General features: G+C 36.7%; 1 protein-coding gene and 1 non-coding gene across 7 annotated transcripts in view; one reads left to right on the forward strand and one right to left on the reverse strand.

Moving 5' to 3' along the window:
• Nucleotides 1–17,913, reverse strand: part of Rbms3 (RNA binding motif single stranded interacting protein 3) — a 1,302,406-nt gene that overhangs the window by 1,072,899 nt on the left and 211,594 nt on the right. The window lies entirely within an intron of this gene.
• Nucleotides 2,260–2,362, forward strand: LOC125613845. The gene has a single exon (XR_007344442.1). It is a non-coding gene; the product is annotated as a U6 spliceosomal RNA (small nuclear RNA).

Below are 17,913 nucleotides of genomic sequence, written 5' to 3' on the forward strand. Positions count from 1 at the left end.
AAAAATTAATTAGTTTAAAAAAGCAATGAGTCTCAATCATTCATCATTTTACCTATAATAAGAAAAAGTAAACACAATCTACTAGAGGGCCAAATTCCTTATCAATTATACAGAAACAATCAACAAATCAACTTTGGGACTATCAACAGAAATCTAAACAAAAGGCTAGGATTGTTAACATTGTTCAAACACAGACATGTTGGTTTTGCTGCTCATCAACAAATACATTTTGTGATACAAATCTCTCTACAAATCTCTCGTGACATGATCAATATTTCCTTTAAAGTGTACAGTCTACCTCATTACCTTTGAAGTGCTTTCTAATTCTTAACTCAGAAAAGTCGGAGAAACTACATACCCCTAGAGGGACAATAGATTTATGAATAGGACCAAATGGATAATTGTTATCTTGGACATCTTCTGACTTGACTGAGATACAGTCTGTTTATGATCTCTGTTCATGCACAGAAGTTTAAGGCCATGGCTGATAGCCCCGGGAATCTAAATTTTAGGCTATAACTAAAACAATGTCTTTCTTTATCCCTTTTCTTATCATTATATTTCTCTCTTTTCGCTGGTGGGTGGGGTGGAGAACCAGGGATTGAACTCAGGGGATTATCATTGAGTCACATCCCCAGCCCTATTTTGTATTTTATTTAGAGACAGGGTCTCACTGAGTTGCTTAGCACCTCACTTTTGCTGAGGCTGGCTTTGACCCTGCAATCCTCCTGCCTCAGACTCTCGAACCGTTAGGACTACAGGCGTGCACTACCGCACCCAGCTACTATATATTTATCTACTTATCATGAAACAGAAACAAATTATCCTTTTCTATGAGTTTATATTTCCCAAATATTTCTCTCCTCTGAACTCTGCATACAAATGACTACTCAGTGCCTCAGCTTGTGTGCCTGATAGGCATCTGAAGTGGTGTGCCTACAGTATGCCCAGGCCACCAACAGCCTTGTCCCCTCCTGAGCCACTCCCACACAGTCTTCACCAAGTTCATTTATGGCTTTCTTCATTATTACACAGCACTGAGTACCATCTTTATTTCTATTTTTTTCTGTACTCTTTAACATATCTCTTTCCTGTCATCCCTTCTTCTAAGATACATTTCTTTACACATCTATCATCACAAAACTAACCTGGGCCATTATCACATTTATCCTGGAGACCAACAACTGCTTCTTAACTGGTTTCTTTCTACCCCTGGGTATCACCAATTCAGCTCCCATTCAGCCAATGTGATATTTTATAACCACTAATCAAGTCACCAACACTTTCTTATGAAGTCTTAAAAGGGACTAAATAATCTTATCCCTTCTGCTCTCCATCTATATTCCATATCCTTTCTTTTCTATTTCCTTTTAACCGTAAGTGGCATGCTTTGGTTTTTCAGGTACTAAGCTCTTTTTCACTGTATTTGGTTTTCCATTTGTCCATTAAACTCCTGTTAATAATTTCCTCCCACCTGGAAATGACTAGTGCCTCTTCCTCCCATGCTTCTTTTCTTGGGGTGGGGGTGCTAGAGATTGAACTCAGGGGCTGAGTTCACTGACCACATCTCCAGTCCTATTTTGTATTTTATTTAGAAACAGGGCCTCACTGAGCTGAGGCTGGCTTTGAACTCGCAATCCTCCTACCTCAGCCTCCCAAGCCACTGGGATCACAGGCATGCGCCACCACGCCTGGCCTTCCCATGCTTATTAAACATCACCTCCTTGAAGAAGTCTTCCCAGATCCTCATCCTCTCTCTTTTCCATCTGGGATATGGTTTGTTCACTCAGTGACTTGCACAACTTGCACAACTCAGTTGGTACTCAATAAATGTTATTTGAATGAATGATTATGAGAATTTCGTTCAGTGTAGGACCTTTCAGGATGGAAAGGACACTTTTATATGCTTTCCACCTGTTAATTTATAAGTCAATTGTTTCCCATGCTTTATAGCAAAAGAGGTGGGGGAGTTCTTTGTGAAATAAAGACAGGAGTTATTTTTGTTCTCCACAGGGGGGGAAAAAGCAGGGCTAATTCTGGTGGAGAATGTGCTGGTCAGGTCAAGATTTAACAAAAAGATAAATCAGAAATAGCTCACCAGAGGGGTCGATTTGTCCCATGTAGAGCAGAAGATGTGAACTCCTCTGCCATATAGCAAGGCTTCAGTCAAACCTGCCTTGGTCACTAACACATTCATGCAGGAAGAGTCACTAAAGGGGCTAAGTCTTACAACAGGGTCAACATGATTAAACCAAGTAGGTGCTCACTGCAGCACAGACACTAAATTTGGAATGATACAGAGAAAATGAGTGTGGCCCTGCACAAGGAAGACATGCAAATTTGTGAATATTCTTTTAAATAAATAAATAAACCAGACAGTACCCATGTAACATACTGCCATCCATAAAGTAGGCTCACACCAAAGAACCAGATGATAAAGGATTTTCAGAACAAGATTCAAAATGCATAAAACATAATGGAAATTTTGATACCTTTGAATATATTAAAATTACATGAAAAAAACCCAGTATGAATACAATGAAAAGGCAAGTCACAGACTGAAAAATATATTTGTTGTGCACATAACTGACAATATTTTAGTACCTAGAATGTATAAAGAATTTCCACATTTCTCTTTGGAGGGCAATTTGGCTATATCTAGTAAAGTTGAAGATATTCATATGAAAAACTTAGCAATTCCATTTTAGTCCAATCCTCCAGAGAACCCTTACACAGAAATGTGGATAGGAATGTTCCTTGTAACACTGTTTATTGTGGGTGGAGAACTAGAAACATCTTAAATAGACGTTTAATGGATAAATACATTATGGCAAAATTATACAAACTAAAACTATAAGGTAGTTATGACATTTAAAATCCTGCATACAAATATTCAACATTTATGGATGTGAAAGTATGTATTAGAATATAAACATATGCATGAGAATAAAGAACATAATATTCATGATACTGGTTCACCCTGAAAAGAAATGGAATCAGTAAATCTGACAAAAATACGATTTTATAAGACCGGAAGGAATATCCATGGGGGCTCATGATGTTGACAGTAAAATCATGGGTATATGTTAAAGTCTATAAAAAACTAAATTAGAAATAACTTAGGAAATGAAAGATTAAAAAAGTAGAATAAAAGTAATATGAAACACAGGCAAAGTTAAACACACAAAAAATAGACACTCTACCATCCACACAGGGAGAAAAAAAAAAAAGATTCTAAAACTGGAGCACTTATTGAACTACTTCAGCTGTGTTCTCAATTCTACAAGGTAAGTCTTCACATATGGGTCAGAGTAATGCACGGATTCAGAAATTTCATAGCCACAAATTTTGGGAGTTTCAGCCACTGCTGCGTTACCTTCATTTCAACTCTTCAATTTTACCTTCTGCCACTGGGCTACGTGCAGTGTAGACTGTGAGGAGTGATCGCGAGTGTCTTGCCTGGTGGACATATTTCTGAGTTAGTCTGACACAGGGAACATAAAGTGGTATCTCCAAGAGCAAATGGAATTATATCGTTACAAATAGGTAAGGGCTCCAGCCAGGGCATAACAGGCATACTGCCTACTGGTCACTCTAGGCTGCTTTCTTTATCTAAAATAATCCAGGGTCTTTTGTGTTGGAGGAAGCCATGGATCTTTCTACTGGGGAGTAGAAAAGCAGCAAGAGCATCTCTTCTGCACTTCTGTCTGAGAGAAAACTTCCTATGGTAGAAGGAAAAGGAAAAAATATATCTATATAGCAAGAACTTGAACTCTGAGGAGAAAAAAAATATGGGTCATGTTTTTGTCTTATCTTGCTCATCCTGGAGAAACTAAATTCACTTAGAATCAACAAGGGATTTAACCTCCTTGTAAAGAGGCTAAGATTTTATCATAATATAAAACCTGACACAAATACAACTGAATTTAAACCAGACTTGCTTTTGGTCTTTGTTTTTCCCAGGAAGATCTGACAGGCACTAGCACCCAAAAGAAATTAGCAATGTAAAAATATTTTCTTTTTCTTTATAACTCAAGTTCTTTCACTTTTCTGCCCCATATTTTCTCAGTTACTACAGCCATGGCAATTGTTAGGTTGTGGGGTCTCATTCTTTGCCACACCCCCAACCCTCCACAGCAAAGTCCAGAGGCACCAGCATTTTCCTTGCTTAATTCTCCATGGCCAAGATGACTAGGATCTCTATTCCCAAAGAAGTTTTGCCACTACCCCAGCTTCCAGAGCTTAGAGATAGGGAACTTCCACCCTGTACCGCGTCACCTCTGCCTCCTACAGAGAGCAACAGGTTGTGACAGCTCATGAAGACGTTACAGATGAATCCCAGCTTGCAGTGTAGATTGTATTTTATTTTTAAACTACTTCCAGCCTAAGTTGTGTAATACAAATGCATGGGGCACCTCTATGGGAGGACTGTTTCTCTAATTGGCAGGACATTCCAGAGGTGGTGAGTTGACATTTATTCAGAAGATCACACATCAGAGGTGGCATCTGCCGGGCTTCATCTAACTCTCTTAGATTAATACCAGATGTTTGTCAACCAATATACTGGATTTAAATTGATTTTTACTGATGAAATCAGTAGCTTGTTAGTAAGTATAATGAACGTTAGATATGGACCTTCACTGAAGAACACAATGACATTCAAGGTATAAGGACAGGTTGTGTGAGGTGGTACACACCTGTAATTCTAGCAGCTCGAGAGGCTGAGGCAGAAAGATTGCAAGTTTAAAACCAGCCTCAGAAACTTAACAAGGCCCTAAATAACTTAGTGAGACCCTGTCTCAAAATAAAAATAAAAAAGAGCTGAGGATATGGTTCAATGGTTAAGAACCCCACCCCCAATCCCCCGGGTTCAATTCCTGGTACCAAAAAAATAAAATAAAAAGGTTCTAGGACAGGAATATAGCATAAACAAAAATCCAACACACCTGCCACCCTTAGTAATGGCTCCATAATTAATTCTAAGATGCATGTTTAGAAGATTGTTGACCACTTGATGCTAAAAAAGGAACATGGTTTGAAAATTTATGGCACAGAGGAAAGTACACATTTGCTTTAAATGAAACTTTCACAAGGTGAATTTAGAGCAGACCAAGGGAGAGACCCAGGACTTCATTGAGTTTATAGCACCTTGTGCCTGTTTGCTTTAGATTTAATATGCATAGAACTCTGCTTGAGACTTGCTTTCCTTATTCCACACAGAGATACTGGGAAGGGAATAGAAATCCTATCTGTTCTTAATACTAATGGGAAGCTAATAGAGTGCACAGCCAATTTAGTGTAAGTCAGTTTTTTAGCATAAGAACTAAAGGAGACTCAAATAATGACCTGAAAAGGAAGCAGAAAAAGGAAAGGCCAGAGGATATAACTGGGCAATAAACAGTGGACAGAAAAGAGTTAGGGACAGATAGACCTACCAAGACAAAGAAGAACGGAAGGCATCAAACAGGATGGGAAATTCAGAAAACAGAAGGCAATATTAAAACATATATCCAAAACTTGAAAAAATATTTAAAAAATAGTGGTTACACTTATTTTCAATATCATAGGTATACTAACAGGTCTCGCCTGGGATTCTTCTGTTTTTGTAGGAGAATGTACCTTTGTGTAGCTACTTACCATATTTAGGATTTATAAACTGTGAAAAAATATGTTGACTTTAGATTTTGTCTGATAAACATGCAAATGATGTCTAAACAGGAGAAATGGCAACGCCAAAAATCATGATTTTTATTTTCCTTACAAGGTGAACAATTTTTTTTTTTTTTTGGTAATCTAAATTCAACAACTTCAATCCAGCAGTCTTTCTTTTGGAACCTATATATATATCCACTTTTTTCAAATTCTCTTTGAACCAGCTCTAACATCCTCCTGGTTCCCTCACTAATGTGTTAAATAAATCTGTGACATGCTAGTAGTGCTTAAAATTATACTTTGGAATAAAGTTAGAAGAGTTTCCAAATCACTTATAAGTCCTTTCCAATGGCTCCAAGAGCTAAGAGATAGAATGTTGTTTTATTACCATGGCTCTCCAAATACCTACACACAGCTAACTATATTTCCAAACACCTAACTATATTTGTTTGGTAAGAAATATTTTTATTCCCATTTAACATATACAAAACCAAAGATAAAGAGGTTAATTAAATTTGCCCGGATTAAAAGTATCAAGAATTCATAATCTAGTGGATCCCCGTTGGAGGATTTTTTTCCCCCAAAATCATACAATCTTTAACTTCCATGAATAGAATTGTAAAATGAAATTAAAGAATTGCTACATAAATCACTTCCATCTTAAGCAACCTCTCAGTGCTTAGGCTGCATGCTGCTCCAGGCACTTGGTGGAAGACTTTCAGCTGTAGTCTGGCCAAGATCTCCAGGCCTGAGCCTGATTTTCCTTCAGCTGCGAGGTGATCTGCATTCTTATCAAGAAAGCAAGAATGCTTTATGAACTTTTTCCTACAAATTAGTTAGAAGACATCATCTTGGATTTCATTGTAACTAGGACATTTAGGGAACAATACAATTATTATTGCAATTTTTGAGCTGACAGAGAAAGAAAGAAAATAAACCCAAGAGATCAAAATGTTCTAAAACCAACATTCTCCTCAGTTTTGAGGTTCAAGCTAAGAAATGTTTTATCTTCCAACTCAGTTTTTCACTGTCTTTCTTCCTTTACAACATGAAAATTGATTTTGATATACAAAGAAAGGACTGGGAAGTATGAACTTTAATGAGGCTCCCAAAGAAGAAATGTTGAATATTTTGAAGGCAAAATGTGTTGATTTTCAGGTCATCTCATTCGTTTTTTGTCTTCTGATGTGTGTGCTATACTGTGCTAGATACAGTCACCTGAGGAACGTTGGGTCTATTTTAGAGAAACAAAATGACAGCAGATAGTTCAAAATTCCAGTATTAGATGTTGTGAGACAGACCACAAGTATTACAGAAAGTTATAAAGACAGGGTGGGGTTGAGTAGGGAAAACCAGGTGGTCTGGAGACACAGGAACCTCTTTAATGCAGAGATCAAATTCCATTGGCATCTTGAGAAATCTATACAGCTGGAGTGCAGGAAAAGATTTCTAAGAACAAGATGTATCTCTCTTTAGAGAAATTTAGACTGGAAAATGAAATAATAAAAGTGCTCTTGAGTCCCTACTCTTTTCCAGGTATATAGTACATAATCATTTGCACATGTCACCTGTGTGATTAATTTCATCTACCAACATTCCTATGAAATAGATATAATTATTCCCACTTTCCATATGGAGATGAATGATGTGGTACCCAAGATCTTAAACAGGGATTTCCAAGTTCATTCCCTGTATACGTGTACACCTGGTGGGGTGGTGAGCAATTGTGTTCCCGGAGTGTAGGTGGCAATGTCACTGATAAACCTTGCTCAGGAGGCAGAAGGGTCTCAATTTGAACCACCAGACTTAGAACTAAAGTTTTTCCTTGGGCATAATGCATTATGAAATCAGGGTGCAGGATGAAAAAGGGAAGAGAAAAGTAGAACCTGGATTATATGTACATGTTTCTTGCCATCTGAAAAGATTAGTTTGAGGTTTTAAAAAACATGTTTTTGCCCATAGTTACATACTTCTTAATAATTTCCATTTTGTTTGAATCTTAAAATCTTCAAAATGTAAACTAATCATAAAGTAATTTGCAAAATCGTTTTATGATTTTAAAAACATGTTGAAAGGCTTTCCCTCAATTGGTCTTAATAATATAGCTACAAGATGAGAATTGGAGGGATTATTTCTCACTTCATGCATAAGGGAAATGAGGACACAAAGTTAACATGCTTTACTTCCACTGTCCTCAGTTCCCATGAATGACACCAGCACCTCATTTCCCATGAATGACACTAGTTGAACAAACCAACTTTTTTTTACACAATCCCTTTATTTTACTTATTTATTTATTTTTATGTGGTGCTGAGTATCGAACCCAGGGCCTCTCACGTATTAGGCAAACACTCTACAGCTGAGCCACAACCCCAGCCCCAAACCAACTATTTTAAAATCATCCTTAGTCGGGCACAGTGGTGCATGCCTGTAATCCCAGCTTCTCAGGAGGCTGAGTCAAGAGGATTATGACTTCAAAGCCAGACTCAGTAAAAGCAAGGCGCTAAGCAACTCAGTGAGACCCTGTCTCTAAATAAAATACAGAATAGGGCTGGGGATGTGGCTCAGTGGTCAAGTACCCTGAGTTCAATCCCTGGTACCAAAAAAATAAAATAAAATAAAAAATAAACTCATCCTTGATTCTCTCTTACTCCATTCAGCCACCATGTCCCATTAGTCCTTCATAATTTTCAAGATTCTCAAACGAAACTTCTCTACCCTCTGTCTAGACCATCTTAATTGTGGCATTCATTATATTCTCATTCCTCAACTAGATTCCTCAAACAATTTGAAATTGACCAATCTACCTCTTAGGTCACTAATATCCAATCCCTCTTTCTATTTCTGGCAGGTTTTTCTAAAACACTAACCTGAAGATGTCATAGGTATCACTTCAATGATTTCTCATTATTTTTTTTTTTTTACGAATAAGTACCAACTCCTTGTTAATTGACCGTTGATACCCCACTCCCATTCTCATGTTCAAGTCCTAACTCCGAAGGTGATAGGATCATATGATTAGGTCTTCCAGGGCAGATTCTTTATCAATGAGATAAGTTCCCCTATAAAACAGCTCTCAAAGAGTTAGCTCCTTCCACACAAATAGGATGCACTATCTTGGAGGAAGAAGGCTCATATCTGACACACAATTTGCCACAGCTTTGATCTTAGACATTTCAGCCTCTAGTACTATAAGAGAGAAATTACTATTGCTCAAAAGCCATTCAATATATGGCATTATGTTATAGCCACTTGAACAGATAAAGACAAGGCCCTTATGAAAAGGACGCCAAAGAGCTCATGCACCCTTCACTGTGTGAGGACTAAGAAAATGAGATTGGCAGTCATTATGCAGTCAAACAACAACAAGTGCTGGCGAGGATGTGGGGAAAAGGGTACACTTGTACATTGCTGGAGGGACTGCAAATTGGTGCGGCCAATTTGGAAAGCAGTATGGAGATTCCTGGGAAAGCTGGGAATGGAACCACCATTTGACCCAGCTATTGCCCTTCTCCAACTATTCCCTGAAGACTTTAAAAGAGCGTACTATAGGGATACTGCCACATCGATGTTCATAGCAGCACAATTCACAATAGCTAGACTGTGGAACCAACCTAGATGCCCTTCAATAGATGAATGGATTAAAAAATGTGGCATTTATACACAATGGAGTATTACTCAGCACTAAAAAATGACAAAATCATGGCATTTGCAGGGAAATGGATGGCATTAGAGCAGATTATGATAAGTGAAGCTAGCCAATCCCTAAAAAACAAATGCCAACTGTCTTCTTTGATATAAGGAGAGCAACTAAGAACAGAGCAGGGAGGAAGAGCATGAGAAAAAAATTAACATTAAACAGGGATGAGAGGTGGGAGGGAATGGGAGAGAGAAGGGAAATTGCATGGAAATGGAAGGAGACCCTCATTGTTATACAAAATTACATATAAGAGGAAGTGAGGGGAAAGGGGAAAAAAAACAAGGGAGAGAAATGAATTACAGTAGATGGGGTAGACAGAGAAGATTGGAGGGGAGGGGAGGGGAGGGGTGATAGTAGAGGATAGGAAAGGTAGCAGAATACAACATACACTAGTATGGCAGTATGTAAAAACGCGGATGTGTAACCGATGTGATTCTGCAATCTGTATTCGGGGTAAAAATGGGAGTTCATAACCCACTTGAATCAAATGTATGAAATATGATATGTCAAGAGCTTTGTAATGTTTTGAACAACCAATAAAAAAAAGAAAAGAAAATGCCATCTATGAACTAGGAAATGGGCCCTCACCAGACATGGAATCTGTAGGGGCTTCAATCTTGGACTTCCTAGTCTATAGAACTGTAAGAAACAAATTTCTATTATTTATTGGTCACCTTTTCTTTGATATTTTATCATATGTTTTCAAACGGACATCCAAGGTTCTAGCACTCATGCAACCCTGGTGTTCTCACTTATAGTTTACCCTCCACACACCAATCCCCAGTCATATCTCCATCCTACACACCATATCTGCCAGCAATATCAAGTCCTTCCTTCTGCTTCCCAGGATGCCTCACCCTGTAAATCTCTGCCCATGTCCCTCATATACCTAGAATATTCTTCCTCAATGTCCTCATCAGGTAACTCCTATTCAGTCCTTTGAAACTCACTTTCTGTTTTCCCTTCCTCAAAAGGCTTTCCAGCTCCCTCAGCTTAGATGACTTTCCAAGTGTCCTTCCTCACATCAGAGCACCTACCAGTCTCATGCCATGCCAGGCTTTTCTGTTTGTTGGTCTCATTACTAGATTCCAACGGTGGTATTGCATGTCATGAGCTTGTTCTTGTTCCTGTGCATTTAAATATGTGCCATTCATTCCTTCAATACAACTTTATTAAAAGAACAGTTTTTAGTCAGAGCACTTGTGTGGGATCTGGAAACACATGGATCTAAGACATGGTTCCTTGTGCACTTGAAGGGAATTTTTAGGAACCTGAAAAAGGATAATAATCAAGGAAAACAAGAAAACACATGCTAGATAGAGTAGGTTGGCTGGTAGTTACCATTGAAAGATGTGTCCCTCCAGAGGCTGTGAAGGTGACCTTATTTGGAAAGTGTCTTTGCAAATGCAGTTAAGGTTCCTGAGATGAAGTCATCCATCCAAATGGGCCCCAGATCCAATGACAGCTATTCTTATTAGAGAAGATACGAACGGAAGAGGACAGACAGAGGAAAAGGTGATGTGAAGACAGAGGTGGAGACTGGACATCTAGGAGCCAAGCAACGCAAAGGATGTTGCAGCCAGCAGAAGGGAGGACAGAGAAAGTGGAATAGATTCCTTCTCAGAAACCCCAGAGAAATCCATCCCACTGATGCCTGGATTTGCAACTTCCAGCCTCCAGAACTGAGAGAGAATAAATTTCTGTTGATTAGAGCAAACCAGTTTATGGGATTTTGTTACAGCAGCCCTAGGAAAGGAATATACTAGATATGATATGTTATCTAGTAGATAATATGATAATCTACAAGAAAATAAGACCTCACTTATTTTCAAAACAGTTTTGCTATGTCAATTAACTTCCAACAATTTAAGGTGTGATCCTCCTGTTAGTTCTTTTTCCAATTATCAGACCCTAATGTGGTGATGTGCACACAGAGATGTTGCAAGTGCTTAGAAAATATTGATTGACAGAAAACTGTATTTTGTGTGATGAAGAGTAATATACTACCACAAGCAGAACAAAGTGAATACAAGTATAGAAATGTGTGCCTTCCTTACTTCTGCAGATGGAAAAAAAGATCTGTCAGAAAAAGGAAAGAACTGTCAAAAGCACACGATATCAAGCACAAAAACTGTGAAACACAAGTCACAGTACAAGTTGTTTGTGACAGTGTAAAAGCATAAATTTTTCATCAAGTTAGAAAATAAAGATCTACCATCTCGTCCAAATTACATGGGCCTCTCCTAACATTTTAATTATGTTCTACAATAATCTACAGTTGAAGAGGGATAAGTTGGTAATTGAGATATTTGGAGCAACTTGGGACTTCAGCCCTGGAAAAAACACTTGGTTTGCAAAAATAATTGAGTAAATATAAGTGGGGAAAATGTATGATAGGCATTATTGGCAGGAATTGACACAGATAAGTGAAAAAAAATGAAGACAAACTTTCTCCTTTAATGATCTAAAATTGAAATAGCCTGCACTTCTAGTTGGTAGTAGGCATGATACCTGCTACTAAGGGATAAAGTCTACAAACTTATGTTCTATTGAAGGAGTTACAAAACTATAAAGCATTATGCAAATCTGTTGTAGGAAATAGATGATGTTAATAGTATTGAATGTTTATTATGTGCTAGGTGCATTACAATCTCTTTTCAAAGATTAATTCATTTACTACAATTTATTATTATCTTTATTTTATGGAGGAGGAAACTGAGGCACAGACATAAAGTGAATTGCCTCATGACTGAGTAATCAAGAAGTGGTAGAAGTAGGACTGAAACTCAGCAACCTAGTTCCAGAGGTCTCAGCCTCAATTTTTATATGTATTCCACCTATACAAAAGGAACTTATAACAATAAAAATACCATTTTGTGGAACAAATGAATACGTGGTAATCCATAGCAAAAAGTAAAAATTAAGCAGCTACCTCAGTATTATACTGACCATTCGAAAAAAATATGGCAAAAAAATAAAATAGTTATTTTGCAGGATTCATGTGAGAATTCAAAAATAGAGCAGGTGTAAATGTGCTTATCAGAGTACCCAAAACAAAACAAAACAAAAAAGAATGTTAGGAGCTGCCCTGCAGGCAGACGCCTGTAAGTCCTGATGTACAGGGTTCTGAACAATTATTGCATTCAGTCTAGCACGGTAGTGTCAGGTCACAGTGGGGCATTACCCCAGCTCAAATAACAAGGAGTGGCTCTAGGAGTAGGTGTCATCCACTGGGGTTGAGATACACTCACCTGTTCCTTTGTTATCCTACCCCTTTGCCCTTTTGGGGATAGAATGTTCCCTGGGACCTCCCCTTGTGTGTCCCCTATATAAGACTAAAGCATTCCAGGGGCTCTCTCTTTCCATGGAAACTTAAGATCTCAGAGACATCCCTGGATTATTGTAAAGACACTTCTGTGTGTTTGTGTGCTTTCACTGCTGTTTTCTTAAGTTGTTGGAATATTCAGATTTTGTGAACCCAGCATTAGGTCTCCAGATATGACAGATGGCAACAAAGGAATTTAATAAAATTTGAGTTTTTAGAATATATATCTACAGAGACTAGCCTATGTGTCTTCTATTTTTAAACATTGGCTTAAAATTTGCCTAAAAATGCATAAAGATCCCACTGAAAGTAAGTCCACACGTAGTGATTACTTATAAGGGGGAAAAATGTTTTATTTTCCCCAAATGGTTTCATTTTCCTCCTGGGCAAATAGGAAGGCTTTATTTCATGGTCCAGATTTTTTGTTTTTATTGTTGGTACCAGGGATTGAACCCAAGGGCCCTTAAACACTGAATAATATCCCTTTTTTATTTTTTATTTTGAGACAGGGTTTCACTAGATTGCTCCCAGTCTTGCTAAATTGCTGAGTCTGACTTTGAACCTGTGATCCTCGTGTCTCAGCCTCCTGGGCTGCTGGGATAATACGTGTGCACCACCACATCCAGGTACAGCCCAGCTTTTACATTGGAGGAGTCATGAGATCTTTTCTAGCCAACGGAATCTGAAGGAATGTAACATACTGTTTCTAAATAACAGCATCTAAAGATTCTACTTCGGCATCTAATGCACCAGCTTCTATCAGAATAACCCCCTGATTGAACAACTAGAAAGTTCATTGAAGTGCCAAAACAAAACACAGAATAAAATGTCTGTCTGAAAAATTCAGAGATGTTTCACGGCACTGAGGAGTTAACAAGCAGATGGAAATAAAAGGCCAATGTGCTGCTGACAAGAAGAGGATCCCTGAAAATGCATGTGGATCCTATTTTTATTAATTTAACCACTTATTAATGTGTATAAAAAAACGAATTTGGATAACAGAGAAGAAAGCAGATGTTAGGAAACTGAGAGGTTAATTGAACCTGTTGCATCATGTTAGGAGGAGAAAACAAGAAGTTCAGGTCCAAACTAGATGCAAAATTTCCATAAGATACACACCAGACTCAGAACAACATAGAAATGGGCCAGATCTCTCAAGGTTTGAAACACAGTTTCAGATCAACTCTAATTCTTTAGCCAGAAGCTAAACACAACCTTCTCTAGAGACAGATAACATCATTCATAGTATGTAACATTTATTAAACATGGTATCTGGCATTCGGTTTAGAATTACTAGGCATCTCAAGAGACGGAAGAGAAAAGGAAGTTAACAGAAATAGACCTAAGGGTGACCCAGAGCTATCAGACATAAACTAAAAATAACTGTGATAATAGGCTCAAGAAAATAGAAACAAGAGAATTTCACCAGAAAATGAGTCCATGAAAACTTAAGTGGGAATTCTAGAATTTAAAAATAAACAATTACTGAAATTAAGAATTTTAAAGAATTTTGCAACAAAATAGATACATTTGAATAATGGATTAATAATCTTAAAGTTAAGTCAGTAGATAATATCCAGACTGAGAAATGCAGAGGATAATAAAATGAGGTACAGAAAAGCATATAAAATGTAAATGAGATAGCAGAAATATATAACATACATGGAATTAAACTCCAGGAATGGAGAGGCGAAGCAATTTTTGAAGAGATGATTTCCCAAGACCAATGAAAGACATTAGCTACAGACAAAAGAAGCGCTATTAGCTCAATACAATGATAACCACAGTTAGACACAACATAGTAAATCTAATGAAATAAAACAAAATACAAACTTAAAAGCAAAGAATACAAGATGCATTACAGTCAACAGAGCAGCAGCAAGACCGACAGCTCACTTCTCAACTAAAACAATAATACTAACAATAATACTAACAATAAAGTGCCATCTTCAAAGCACTGAAAGAAAATTAATGTCAACTTGGAATTCTATACTAAGTAGAAATATCTCAAGGATGAAGGTAAAAATAATACATTTAATCAAAGACTCTAACTGAAGTGTTGGTCATTAATAGACTTTCATTAAAATAAATATTAAAAGGCAGAGGGATCCAAAAATAGTCAAAACAATCTTGAAGACCAATGTCAAGTTGGGGAATTTAAATTACCAAATTATAAGATCTATTAAAAGAACAGCAAGGCCATATTCAATAAACCATTTGGTCTGAGTGTAAGGATAGTCATTTAAAAAATCAACATCATAGACAAGGGAATCTACAAATAGATTATACATACATGATTTCCAGCAAAGGCATCAGAGGAATGCAGTACAGGAAGGCTAATAAATTATACTAGAATAACTGGATTTTCACCTGGGAAGAAAATATACCTTAATATCTAAATCATACCACAAATTATTCAAGATAGATCATATATCTAAGTGGAAGAGTAAAATAATAAGGACTATCCTAGGATAAGAATGAAGTAGAGTATCTTTGTGGTCTCAGTTAAGGTTGTGAAGTGACTTTACTCTCAGACATTGCTAGAAGCATAAATTGGCTCAATCACTTTAAAACAGCATTGAGCAATATCAAATAAAGCTAAACATCATTCTAAAGCACATTATCATTCCAGTAGTATTCTTTCTAGGGACATAGCTAAAAGAAATGAATGTTCAGGCATGCTGGTGCACACTTATAGTCCCAGCAGCTCAGGAAGCTGAGACAGGAGAATTGTGAGTTCAAAGCCAGCCTCAGCAATGGTGAAGCACTAAGCAACTCAGTGAGACCCTGTCTCTAAATGAAATACACAATAGGACTGGGGATGTGGCTCAGTGGTTGAATGCCCGAGTTAAATTCCCCATACTCTCTCACAGAAAAAAAGAAAAATGAATGCATGTGACCTCTGTAAGTCACATACAAGAATATTCATGCAGTTTTATTCATAACACTCCCAAAGTAGAAAAAAAAGTTCATCAACAAAAGGATAAATGAACTATGATATAGTCATACAATGGAATACTACAGAGAAATAAACAAACAATTTATATGTCCATCAAAATCAGGGAATCTCACATACATTGAACAAAGAAAGACAGTTAAAGAAGACTTTATGATTCTATTGACATGGAATTCTGGAACAGGCATTTTTTTTAATGATCTTCAACTAATTGATTATAATAGAAGAAACAATAGAGATAACCATGAAGGCTGGTTATAACCAGAAAGAGCCAGGAGAAAATTTTCTTGTACATGCCTCTTTCTGGGTGGTAATTTTGCTGATGCATAAGTATGTAAAACAATCAAAATGTACATTTAGAATTAGTGCATTTTAGTATATATATCTCAACAAAAAAGAGAAGGAAGTAAAAGGAAAACATGTTAAAGGACAAGGCTACAATATTAAAAATTCAACAAAACTCAAAGAAGATTCTTTGGTAGACATAATTTGAAAAAAGAGGCAAAGAGCATCAGTAAAAAATCATACAGGTATTTAAAGAAAAAAAAGGTGACACTCTGAACAAATTTATATCAATAAATATGAAATTGTAGATGAAAATCCTTATCTTGTAAAAAATACAACTTCTCAAACTAACAAGAAATTGGTTTCAACTGTGGAAAAATAGAATATTGGAAAAGTCTTATGTTGACTAAAGTAATTCAATCCCTAAGTAAAAATATTCTGACAAAGAACACTACTGGCTTACCTAAATTCCACTGACCAGTCGAAATATTTAAGTATCACACTTACACATTAATAAAAACTTTTCATATAATAGAAAATAAAAGATCTCTTTCAACGTTCTCTTATGAGGCCTGAACAATATTGGTAGTAAAACCTAATTAGGATATTCAAAAAATGATAAATCATAAGACAATCTCTCATGAACATGAATGAAAGAGTCATCAAAATATTCACCATGTAATCCAGAAGTGTCTAAAAAAAGCATAAATACACCCTATGTTGGGTTTATCCCAGGAATGCAAGTTGGTTTAATATTTTGTTCATATTAATATTTGGTATAGTTTGTTACTTTAACAATACAAAGAAAAATCTATATGCTTTTCTCAATAGATGTGAATAATGTACTTGATAAGTTCTAACATTTATTCATGATTTTCTAAAAAGTACTCTAGGAAGAACTAAAAACTCTTAGTATTTAAAGGGTTTCTGAATAACAATAACAGGATGATAATAATAATTATCATTCTGCAAACATCGTACTTCATGAAGCCTTAACCCCCTGAGATTAGGAGTGAGGCAAAAGTGTTCTATATATATTTGTATTATAGTGATGCAATATGAGAATATTAAAGGCTATAGAGATTAAAAAGATAAATTAATAATAGGATTGCATTGTTTTTTATTTATACAATAAAGTATTAGAATTAACAAATGAATTCGACAAGCTCATTGAATTTAAGGTTAAAATATAAAAATCAATTCTAGAGTCAGGCATGGTGGTGCATGCCTGTAATCTCAGCAACTTAAGAGGCTGAGGCAGGAGGATCACAAGTTCAAGGCCAGCATCAGCAACTTCATGAGTCCCTAAGCAACTTAGTGATCCTGTCTCAAAAATAAAAAGTAAAAAGGGTTGGGGAAGTAGCTCAATGGTTAAGAACACCTGAGTTTAATTCCTAATAAAAAAAATCAATTAAATCAGTTCTATTGCTGAACACAAGCAAAAGAAAGTACGTGGGGCTTCTGGAGTCTTGATCCAGGGTCAATGTTTCAAGAAGTGGGCACTAAACAAGAATTGTATGTATATTTTTTTCAATCTTCTCTTTGTCTCCATGCTGAAGGCATACAGCAAATCACATAAGTGTTATAAAAATAACCATGCTGGACAGGAAAATTAGAGAGGGCCAATGATAGATTGGCAAATTCAAATAGGGAGATCCAGACAAGCCATTCTAAAAGGATGACATTTAGGAATAGTCCAAAAGGAGACGGGGGAATAAGATTTTATAAAATGGGGGAAGAGTTTGAATTTTATATGAAGTGCATATGAAAGCTACTAGATTTTACAAAGGAAAGCCATGCGTGGATATTTCATATTTCTACGGACTATTCTGGCTGCAAGTTTGAGATCTCTGAGGTTTAGGGGAGGGAGCAGAAGATGGGTAAAGAGACTATTTATAGTAGTTACCATGGAAGAGGATGGCTGAAAGAAAAATTCATATTGCACAACCTCCCTCCACACAGAAAGTCATAAAAGGAGAACTTTTCTCCCTAAAT

Source organism: Marmota marmota, unplaced genomic scaffold (genome assembly GCF_001458135.2).
Source record: "Marmota marmota marmota unplaced genomic scaffold, marMar, whole genome shotgun sequence".
Classification (NCBI taxonomy): domain Eukaryota; kingdom Metazoa; phylum Chordata; class Mammalia; order Rodentia; family Sciuridae; genus Marmota; species Marmota marmota.